A 12,918-nucleotide genomic window follows, 5' to 3' on the forward strand; every position below is an offset into this window, starting at 1 on the left:
TCAAGATTGGGTTTTTGTCAGTATGGGTTGGGCAACAGCATGTTTAAGGGAGTGAGAAAAAAATCCGGAAGACAAAGATGAGTTAAAAAGTTCAGTCAGTATTGAGAGTACAGATGATAAATGTTGTTTTAGCAACCACACAGGAAGTGGGTCAAGGCAGCACGATTTTGATGGACTCCGACCAATCACTTTTAAGATATTTTCATGAGAAACAGTTTTAAAGTTGGACAAAGTGTTAGGTTTAGTAGAGGTAGGAGAACAATGTTTCACACAGGCGGGTGACTGAATTGTCACAAGGTCGTTGCGAATATCAGCAATCTTCTGGCTGAAAAAGTCAGCAAACTTTTTTGCCAGAATCTTCGGACAATAATGATCAGGATTGTACTTGTGGTTGCTGTTTTAAGTAAGATGTTTAAGGTCAAGAAAGCAGTTTTTTTGGAACAGTTGTTCAATATATACCGAAAATATTATGGTTTAGCTGCAGAAATACAAGATCTTACTTTGCGTTTAGCAAAAGCAATTAAGAAATCCGTGTGCCTCTCAAAAAATTGTCCCCACATTCAACATATTAAAGGGTAATCAAGAACAAAACGTTAAGTAATTCCAAAGTGAAATTGTTGTCTTTTGAAAAGTCAGCAAGGCTTAAATTGATTGACTATCCGGAAACGTCCATTATTGACAACTAAATTTCCTCTTATCTACAAATGTTTATACATTTCTCAAAAAAACTACGTACATGACTTGATAAATAATGTAGGGGGTTATTCTTTATTCTATATTTTAATTTTCTTTTATGTACACAATCTAACCCGATCAACTAACTGATTAACATGTTACATAATCACCATATAGCATGAGGAAGGCAAAATAATTTTGAGTTCAACACTATTTCTAAAGGAAGACTTTAATCAGTATATATAGGCCAACGGCCTTTTAATACAAACATTGTAAATGTGAACTGATATGTTTTTTTAAAGGCACAAACAATAAATTTGAATAATGATTTCACAGTGCTGGATTTTTTTAGATTTAATAAAATAACAGATTTTTAACACAATTTGGAATAAAACGATTTATTTCTTGACTATATTGGCATTTCAAAACAGTCTTTCACTTAAATCAGGTATAAAATGTTTAAAACGAAAAGATGGACACAAAGTACAGACGTGATTGTAATCATGGCGACGTACACACAATTTAGCGATCCCAGTTCGATTCGTATGTTCACCGGTGCAACAGAACCTAACAAATCCTAATGTGAATGAATTTGTTTTCATTACCCTGAAGACTCCTGAAGACGAACAGAGAGTAATAAGTTATTTGGGTGATGAAGGAAGTCGTGAGGTAAAGATGCTTGACGGTATTGAGAAACTTTTGGCAGTTAATATGTTTCATTATTTGTCCTCAGTGTATGGGAAAAAGTTAACAACGCAAGATTTTATGGCCTCATTATACCCAAGAGATCAGGATATAGGTGAATCTGTACGACAGTATGCCCTAATTTTTCAAGATGTGATTGCTACCAAGATTTTGTCATGCATTGTTTTGCTAATCTGGAGAACCCCCCCACCTAAAAAAGTGAATAATACCCAGGTCGGATGGTCTCACCCTGGCCAATGAACAATATATGGTCACTAAATTACTTTGTTGAAAATTCACCCTTAAACTATTGTTATGGATACTGGTTCACCCTATGACAGGATTGTTCAATTAAAATGTACAAATTTACAATGCTATTAATTATGTTGGGTTGAAAGTCGGCAAAGAAACATAGCTTTTCTATTATTATAAATGTAATGTCAGGAGTGTAAAGATTCTTGTTACGAGCAGCTAATTTAAAACCTACTGTGGTGGAAGATGGGACCGAAAGAATAATCCCTGGAAGTTGTTCCAAGGACATAGAAAGTGGAACGTTGTGGTGGAATGAGCTAAGGACCGTTATACTCCCAAGAATATAATGGTTGCAAGGACAGTTGGCGTAGTAGAGAATGATGTCATACCGGTAGTACGACTAGAATACTTATACCCACACATTTGATGTAACTATTCACAGAACAATGGTAATAGCAAAAAAATAAGAGAAGCAGAAGAATTCTTTAATTCAAATTGTGAAGTTGATATCAATATGGTAAAGGCTGGGTGTTCCAGTGAGTATGAAGAGACTGTTCATGAAGTTGAAAGTGTGCCCATACCGGTAGAGATTTAATTGGACCTATTTTCTCAATCTGATTGCCGTCAACTCATAAACGTCCTAGAAGAATATAAGACTGTTTTCACAACCAATGAGGACGATTTTGGTAAAACAAAATTGGTAATGCACTTCCTTCCTACAGAAAATGTTCACCCGATAAAGCAAAGTTTAGACATTTCCCTCCTAATTTATACAAAGAGCTGAAAAACAGGCCTACATTAATTTCTCTGGGAGCTGAGACTATGCTCACACTTCTCAGGAAAGGTGTTATAAAGGAAAGCTACATTGTGAGAAAGCAATGTGGTGGCCTACGCCTATGTGTTGACTACAGGAAATTTAATTCGCACACCGTATCAGATGCCTATCATTTGCCGAGGATATACCAGTCATTGGATGCACATAGTGGAGAAAAGTACTTCATCTGGGTACTGATAAATTAAAATCAGTTATGAAAACCGCTCTAAGAAAGTCTCCACAACTCTCTTGGGCTCTTTGAATTTAACAGGATGCCTTTTGGCATCAGCAACGAGCCAGCAACTTTCCAGCACTGTATGATTGTGATTTTGTGACCAGATAATTATTATGAGTTGCTAGTAATCTATTTTTATTCACATCGAACTTAATCGTCACCCAACGTTGTTACTATTGGGTGACGATGTCAGCGATGATAAAGACATGGTGCAGCCCCTGCGAACGCTGTGTGCTTAGAAAACTTCATTCCGAGGAGAAAGGCACCCCTGGTGAATATTTCTTTATCAAAACGTATTGAGCTAGTCGTTATGGATTACCTAAGTGTCAAAAGATCAAGTTATGGTTATGAACATACTAGTAATAGGTAATTTACCTTAATGTTAACGGATGACATCAAAATGTATTCATCTTGCGTTGCGGAGTACGTTAATTTCAGGATTTTACGTGCTCCACGTACGATAGGCATGGGTTTACGCATGCTTATTTCTATTTGTTTACAAAAGGGGCTGTCAGCCCGTTATATCGTCATTGCGGACTTATAAAATTCGCAAACGCCTTAAAACTAAAAGAATATGCATATTTTGGAGTCCGTAGTGAGGCCAAAAAATCTGCAATGAAAATATAACGTGTGTATGGGTATTAACTTTAAAGTTAAGGTTAGAGTCTGCGCCGAAAACTACTTAATCATTGATCATTTTACCAACTTTGCCATCATCATACCCACAATGTATCAAGCAGATAGCACAACTAGACTCCCTTTCTGTGTGGTCAGATACCAACAAACTCATACTGAACCCCTTCAAGTTTCAGGTTATGCAAGCCCATTTTGGCCGCAGTGATGTTCCAGATATGAACATCCACATATCCAATAACCGTTTAACGGTTGCTAATAAAGTCAAACTACATAGGGTAGTTCTAAGCAGTGACCTAAAATGAGAAAATCATGTTGACCTAATGGTCAAAAGGTCAACAAGGCTAATAGGAAATTATTTATGTTAAGAAAATTTAAAGATGCTGGTTTCATTAATAATGAGTTAACAGTTTGCATGAGATACATATGCCCCACCCTAGAATATGCAGCTCCATTATGGTCTGGGGAACTTAAGTTTACACCAGAAGATTTATTTGAAAAGGGTGCAGAAACGTGCATGTCGGTCCATTCTTGTAAACAATTATGTTGACTATCAGGATGTTCTCGAAACACTTGGGCTGGAATCACTCGCACAACATAGGATTTTATTATACAGAGAGTTTGATTAAAAAATTAGCAACGATAAAAGATTTAGTCACTGGTTCCCAAAATCTAAAAGTATGCCTTCAATGAAACTTCGTATACATAGAAATTATGAAATGCCTTTCCTGAAAACTGAACGTTTTAATAATAGCCCATCCCTTATCGAATGAAATTAATAGAATAAATTAAATTATGCAATTGTATATAACGTGGTGAACTTTTGAACTGATGCTTTGGGTTTGCATTTGTAGTGTCTTAATGTGATGCGTTTGTGCTTTTCAGATTTTTTCTCGTTCCTAATTGTTTCAATTCAGTTTTTGCTGCTAATGTATTTTTTATGAAGGAATTTTGGAATAAAGATACCGATTTTATAACTGCAAAAAAACCAGTTAAACATTTAATTCTTCCTTATGATATGCTTGATGCAACTCTAGAACCCTGGAAGTTGCACTTTAATGTACTTACAAACATCTAGATGTGTATAAGAGACAGGCATTTAGAGTGCCCAAATTCGAACATTTTTCAACCCCAAAGATATTTTACTGAAGTGAAGGTTTCTATTTTTTAGCGTGGTCCATCCAGCTTAGTGCTCAATCAATTAGGCTGTCTTACATTGTTCTGAGAGGTTTTCGCACACACTTATGGCACATTTTTAAAACTTAAAAACAAGAAAAACAATTGTCTGCCCATTTTAGAACTATGCTGCCCCTTCCTCTACATCTGCACTGCTACCAATAATATATATAATTAAAAACTGGGTACACAACAATCAATAGCACGCTTTATAATGAGTCTGAAATGGGTTCACTCTTGGATTGGGTTCACCATTCAATTGCCTCACACTGTTTGAAAATAACGGCTACGGCATTATTATGTTCGACATAAATCTTAATATTATATTTTTATTATAAATATGCGCAATGCAACCCGACAGGTATTTGCTACACCACAAGGAATGCACATAATAGCGAAGCACTTTGAACCCCTTGGAAAGTAGTGCTGTATAAATATTTGTTATTTTTCTTTTATTATTTATATCACTGGCCATTTAGCTGCTCTCACCCAAGAACTACATTTTGTTAACAGGGTTTGCTCACATGACTGTATCAGTATTGAGGACTTTAGTAATGTAATTGTTTTATTTTTCAGTACTCTCTGAGCAAAAATGAGAAACTCAAACAATTTAATTTTGATAGGGAATTCGAGAGATCAATTAAGATATTAACGTTCAACCAGAAAAGATTGAAACTAACCAATTTTCCCTGAATGATAGATATTTTATTACAAAATTCTTTACATTAATTATCACCCATTTTAAAAGTCTATCCAAAAGAATAGAGGAAATGTAGGCTTTAACTGTGTTAATTGACGGGGTTTTTTTTCTTATTCGTTTTTTAATGAATAACTTACTTAAATAATACAAATTTGGCAATTAAAATATATCTTTATTGCTTAAGCTCATGACAAATAGTATACGAATAGTAAATGTTTTGCTTTAGTGCATTAGGAAGAATTATTTTCATTAGTTGAACAACTGACTGTTCAATTCAACGAATGAAAACAATATACATATTCTACCTATCGCACAAATACAGAATATTAATTATTTGTTTTTATAACACTCCTAAAATAGATCCTTGTCTTTTGATATTTTATTCGTAAAAATTATGTAATAAATAATAATAATTCTGGATTTATATAGCGCCTCATGTTGACACAACCTCGAGGCGCTTAACAACAACAGAGAAGAAAAAAAAAACCAAAACAAATGCAAAAGTACCAACAAATTATTTTCAAATATTTGTTTTAAGTTTAGTTTAATTAAGTTGATGATTATCAATAAATGTTGTAATTACAATGCTTTGGTAATTGGAACCATTTTAAGGCCAGTTACTTTCCTATTTATCCCAAAGCCTTTCATTTTTCTTTCCCTTTTGCTTCTTGTCTTTCTTTCTTCCTTTCTCTTCAAATGTTCCTGATCTTTACTTTTCTTGTCCTTTCTTATGTTCCCTTATCTTAACTATTCCTTATCTTTCCTTTTATTTTCTTTCTTATAATTTGTATCTGTCTTTCATATTTCATTTATATATTTCTTATCATTTCTTTCTTTTCCTTTTTTAATGTTTCCATGTCTATTTTTACTTTCTTTTTCTCCTCTCATGCTTCCTTATCTTTTCTTTTCCTTTTTAATCCTTAGTTTATCTTTCCTTTTACTTTCTTATGATTCGAAATTCATTTCTTTCCTCCTTTCCTTTCTTATGTTCCTTATCATTCTTACCGTTATCTTTCTTATGTTTCCTTATCTTTTCTCTCCTTTTCCTTTCTTATGATTCCATATCGTTTCTTCCTTTTCCATTCTTATGTTTCCATATCGTTTCTTTCCCTTTCCTTTCTCATGTTTAACTTACCTTTTATCCAAACAAAACAAAACAGGAAAGAACAATGAATTGGCAGAAGGAATTTAGAGGCAACTTTCAAAACTTCCAGTGAAGAGATATGTTTTTAGCAGTGATTTGAATGTGAGAATTGAATCAGAATTTTTAATGTGTTCTAGGAGGGCATTCCACAAAGTGGCTGCAATGGAAAGAAAAGGCTCGGGAGCCATATGTAGTGGTTTTAGTTTTCTTGACTTTAAGAAGATTTAGTGTGGATGAATAGAGAGAGCGTATAGGGATGTAGAGGTCAAGAAGTTCTGTCACATACTCTTGAGCAAGATGTTCTGAGATTTGTAAGTTAATTAAGAGCAAAACTTTATATATGATTCGTTTTTCGATGGGGAGCCAGTGAAGCTGGTGGAGAACAGGGGTTATATGGTCACGGCGCTTATTCAAAGTAACAAGACATGCAGTAGAATTTTGAATGTGCTACAATTTGCAGATTTGAGACTTTGGTAGTCCAAAAAGGAGGTTATTACAATAATCCAGCCTTGACGGAGGGTGGTCGGGTTGTCCAAAAATTTCCTAATCTTTCCAATTTTACGGATCGCAACATGGGAAGACCGACACACAGTGTTGATGTTGGATTTCATTTGCAGAGTTGAATCAAAAGTAACACCAAGATTACGAACTTCAGATTTTGGTTCAACTAAGAAATCATACGTCTGTAAAGACATCGGTTCAAGTGCTCGGTAGCAGGAGCTAAGACAGATTAATTCCGTTTTTGGACATTTAAGTGAAGCTTGTTTTTAGATGACCAGCTCTTGATGTCACCCACACAAGCATTAAGCTTAGTAAGTGAATGAGAGAGCTCGCTAGGATTAAAATCGATACAAACTTACATGTCATCAGCATACATTATGTAGCCCAAACCATGAGATGACACAATATATTCGAGAGGGGTAGTGTATAGAATGAACAGTAGCGGTCCAATGACTGACCTGTGAAACCCCACAGGCAAGGCGATGGCAGGAAGATGAAACACCACCAACAAACACAGATTGGTTCCGGCAAAAAAGATATGAGGAAATCCACTGAATCATGAGGAAATTTCACCATTTACCAAATCTTACATTTTTGAACCAGGTTTTGCCAATCTCTTCTTATCTCTATTAATTACTGCTTCAGGGAATTTTGTAACAAGATTAACAGTGAGGCTCATTAGTTGTGAATAGTTCATAAGAAGACTAGCACAATTAAATCAAAAACCATGTTCTAACTTCTAACATAAGTCATTGATTTTTAAAATTCAAAAGCATATCTATTATGAATTTTCTCTGAAATTATAGCTAAGGTAATAAAAATGCCAAATTATTTTGAACAACAGGTTTTTAAAATGTGTTTAATACTATGCTGGTAATTTATTTAGAAACAGCAATGCCTGCTGTGATAAAGACTCTTAAGTAGAGGTATTCTTCTTTGATGTTTAATTGGATTATTGAGATAAGATTCTGGCAAAACCTGGTTCACCAACCGGCCTGAATGCCCTTTTAAAGTGTTTGCTGGTAAATGGGATAGTAACAGCATGGGCTTTGCCTGTAATGACAAAGTAGGTGGATAATCGATGAAGCACAATGGAGTGGTCGACGGTATTAAAAGCTGAGGAATAATCCAAAAGGACAAGCAAGGCATCATGTCCTTGGTCAACTGCCAGCAACAGATCATTTTGGACACGGAGAAGTGCAGTCTCGGTGCTGTGAAACCGACAATAGGCAGACTGCATTTTACCAAAAAGCTGATTTTCCTGTAGGAAAGACTGAAGTTGTGCGCAAACAATCCTCTCAAGTATTTTTGATAAGGGAATGCAGTGTAGTCACGGTCATCCGTCTTATCAACATGAAAATTCAAATCACCTGCAATCAAGACTTCTGAGTTGCAAAATAAAATTGATTCCAGCAAAGATGAAAATTCCTGAAAGAAAAGGGGAACAGACAATTTGTTTTTTGGTTTTTTTTTCGAGATGGAGGGGGCCGGTAAATAAGTGTTAACCTAAGACTGGAGGATACAGCTGAAAGAGCCAGATCAAGGTATTCAAATGACCATTAAGAAACAATATCATGTTGGTGGACTTTGTAGTTTAATTTCAAGAAGACGGAAACACCACCGCCACGAACAGGCAGATATGCATTAAACAACTGAAACAAAATCACGCTAATCATCAGTAAACCATGTCTCTGTTATGGCCATGATGTCAAACCTTTTTTCAATAGCAAAGCCACAAAGATCATGTGTTTTTTTATCTTAACGAGCGTGAATTCCAGAGAGCAAAGTGAGATGGAACACTAGCTAACTTTAAATTGGCGTAATCTCAGTGAGATTATGCATTGAAATTCCACGGGTAGGGTTTAGTTGTGAACAATGCCCTCGAAGAATAAGTTTAGGTATGGTTTTATTTACACAGCGACCGGCACGACAGCCCCTAGAACGAGATCTAAAATTCCCAAGCTCCTTTAACCTACAAACAAGTGAATGATCAATGGCTGTAAGCATAGGCTCTTTCAAAGCAATTATTAGATTCCTAGAATAAGTAAAACTAGGAGTGCCAGTAAGGTAGGCTGAGACGGATCTGTAGCCTAGGCCCAGAGTCCTAGGAGCCCATTTAAAGCCTTGTTGAAGTTGAATTGCCATGCCAACAATGGATATGCAGGCAAGTAAGGGCTTAGAAAACAACTAATGAAAAACTGACAAAATTTGCATAAAATCAGAAAACAAAGTCAACCTATCTACAAAATAGGTAACAATCACCAGAATCACGGATCAGAAAGGCTGAAAAATCCGCAAGATGAAGCAATAATTAAGTAAAATACAAGAGTTCAATCTACTCATATGCAGCATGTACACAGCGCATATAACCTTTTTGTCTGAATGGAATAGTCTATTTTCTTTGAACCAATAAAAATATTGTATTAAGTGGGGCATACAATGGGATAAAACGAATGGAACAAAAATGATAACCGAAAAAAAAAAAAATTCATGATGATTGACCAAAGGTTTTAAAAATACCAATGTCTCGTGGTACAAAATTTACCAATCAAATGGCAAGGATCTGCTTGTCTGACACTTCCGAAAATGATAACCCGTCAAAATCATATCCGTAACTAAACACCATAATCATGAATAAGATATAAGATTACTTGGGTAGATGTTTGAAGAGGAAAATGGATCATCATGTTTTTTTGGTTAAGATTCAATTAAAATATTTACATGACCTATTATAGGCCTACAGCTTAAAGTCCATATTTGAAAATAGAATCTTCTGTTAAAATGCACTAGTTAAAACACAATTCGTATTGTGCCAAGATGCTTAAACGCTGTTTCTAATAAAAAAAAAATTATGGGCTTATTTGCAGTCACTTTAGTGCCCAAGTGTTATAATATACGTTTTCGTTTTCGCTGAAAGTTTTCGTATATTATACGAAAACGTTCAGCTTCCGCTGTTCTTTTATATAGCAACTGCATCTCACACAATGAGGGTGGTGGGTTTAAGTGCTATTTCCCTTAGGGCCAGCTACATTGTTATCAGCCATCCGATCCTAAATAGTAATAAGTAACAACAATTCGTTTGACATTGTCCTGGTCCGACTCATCCGCAACTGCAGCACGGACGGCGTCAAGAAAATTCAGGTACCATCGAGAAATTAGGTACCAGACCTAAATTCTCGTTTAAGTGAAAATTTTTGATTTACCGATAAATTAAGTTCCACTCTCATTTTATGGCGCCTATAGTACAGTGCATAAATATTTCCTTTGTTTGAAACTAACAGCCGATCCTTATTAATGAGGTGAACTTGTATTTAGAACATAAGCCGATTTTGTGCGCAGCCAGGCTTTGCATCGTGACGTATGAGTGCTCTTTCATTTTTTGCCAATCGCAGTAGGTATATGCCCAGAGTGGGAAAACACTCTGGGCATATTATATCTACTGCGATTGGCTAAAGATAGAAAGTTTTTAAAGTACTTTCTGTTATTAAAAGTTTTGGTGGATTGCTTTTTTGTGATGATGATGATGATTATTATAAATAATAATAATAAAATAATAATAATAATAATAATAGTAATTGTAATAATCATAATAACAATATTATTATTATTATTATTATTATTATTATTATTTGCGTCGGCGAAATTTGGTTTCAATATTTTTTTTAAAACGAAATAGGCCTGAAAGAAATCAAAAAGAAAGAAATTTCTTCGACTTGATTGTGTTATTTGAAATTTTGTTGATTGTCAATGCACTTGATCGGATCGGCAAGGCAGTCTTTGTTGCAGCTTTAAAGCTGTTAAGTTTTTAAATAGGGATACAAAATCGTAAGTAGGCCTAATGGTTGTTGGTTTTTATTAGATATTTATTTCAGATAGCTTTAGCTAAAAAAAAAAAATAAATATAAAAATCGACGCTGTTCGAGTTGCCCAACATCAACGATTATAAGGATCGATCACAATAGTTAAATTATGGAGGATAGGAATATTTGGTCGATTAATTATAGAAATTATAATACTACTATAATGATAATAACAACAATAATAATAAAACAGAAGCCCTTATAATGAATTACGTTGATTTAAAAAAATCTTCTGATTGGTTGGCTGTTGAAAGAACGTCACGCTTCAGCGTATCACAGCCTGTCTTTGCAGTTATGCCCTTTTGCCTTGGGAATTTACTGAAAATTGTGTAGTTATGCCCTTTTGCCATGCCCCTATCTAGCCCGGGGGACACTTTTTTACAATTGTTTTTGTGTCAACATGTGTAACATGATGTACTGACCCCACTAGGCTATATAACTCATTTTCGCCAAAAATGTCAGTTATGCCCTTTTGCCATGGGGGGCAGAATACAGATTGACTCAGGCATTATGCTTATGCTTTCAACTTATTCCATTTTATTATAGTTTTCAACAGTTAGTACGAATAAAGTATGCCAATATCCTAAAGCAATTGGAAGAAGTGTATTTTGTAGTAGTACCTCAGGTTGGACGCTGGCACAGTGAAAACACTCAGCACCACTCAATTGGTTAGGCTAGTTAGGCGCCTACCGCCTAGCACCGCAGCTAGAGAAGTAAGTTAGACTACACCTACGTTACCAACCCTACTTAGCCTACTACACAACGTACGGTACAGCAGACATGCCTAGGCCTAGAGTACATCACACTCGACAGGCCGAGACAATGGCAAGGGATAGTGTCCTGCAAGCAACAGAATCGCTATCCTCTCAGTAGAATACAACCAAAACAGTCATAGAAAAATTAAATGACTTACCAGATTCTATCGAAGTAATTAAAAAGGCCCTATTTGAAGCAAGAAGCATTAGAGGGCGCTATGGTTCGACCAGGTATGACTTGGAAGAGGCCTACATCATGGGTGGAAACTTGTTCCAGAAAGAACATGACAGCATGCAGAACGTTTATGTTCTCCAATGTAAATATGTTGATGACATTATTGTTAAGACTGAAACAAGATTAGACAACCAAATGGATGAATAAGCATCTAACTACTCAGTCAAGACAATGCACACCTCACTTTCTCGGAGATCGAAGAAATCAAACTCAAGTTCTAGCCAGATTGCCGAGCTACTGGCTAATGCGGAAGCTGTGGAATCAAGAGCCAAGTATGAGAAATAGATAGCTGAAAAGGAAGCCGAGTTGCGGACTCTCAAAGTCGATAGTGAAACTGCTGTCCTGAGAGCTAAAGCAAATTCCTTTTCTGCAGTCTTCACAGATGAAGGTTCGTATTATCAACCACAAACAACTCCTGACCAGACCTCGAGCGATCACGCTTTACTTTTCCAGAAACATGCACATGACCAGAACGAAACACACCAGAAGCAAACAAGTAACTCGACACCACCAACCACACCAGAAACTGTATGGACTAAGACAACTGACATACTTGCACGACGATCACTACCTATCTGCAAGCCTCAAAAGTATACAGAGGAGACCCAATGATGTTTTGAACCTGGCGTAGATTATTCAAAGCTATGGTTAACAAAGCTAAAATATGTGCGACTGACGAGCTCGCATACCTTGCTGAATTTACTAAGGGACCAGCTAGGATATTGGTAGATTATTATTGCCAGAGGCACACCAGAAACCCTGATAAAGCTTTAGAAGAAGCTGGCAAAAGCTACAAGAACGTTTCGGACATCCATCCGTCATAAGAAAAAGGCTCAAAGACACTCTAAACGAGAGATTTAAATTTGGTTACAATGACGATGAGAAGCTAAGAGAATTTTCGGATCTCTGCAAAGATATTGCCGCACAAATGGATGAACTCCCTGGATTGCACATCCTTAACTGTGAGGAATTCATTAACCCAGTCATTCGCCAGCTACTTAAGTACATACATATAAAGTGGGAAAGCAAAGCTTCGAGGTATATCCAAGCTAACAAACACACATTTCCACCCTTTAGTTTCTTCACCGACCTATAGAGTCCATTTCAGAAATGAAGAACAATCCAATGTTGAAGATTAACGATGTTACGACTAAAACACTTCGTACACAGGAAAGACGAATTTCTGCACGGGTGATGAAAACTAGCACAAATACACACATCTCTTTGCCTACCAGCGATAAATATCGCCAATTC

This window comes from Anneissia japonica, unplaced genomic scaffold, assembly GCF_011630105.1.
Source record: "Anneissia japonica isolate Jap-2015-1 unplaced genomic scaffold, ASM1163010v1 scaffold287842_len214950_cov117, whole genome shotgun sequence".
NCBI lineage: Eukaryota > Metazoa > Echinodermata > Crinoidea > Comatulida > Comatulidae > Anneissia > Anneissia japonica.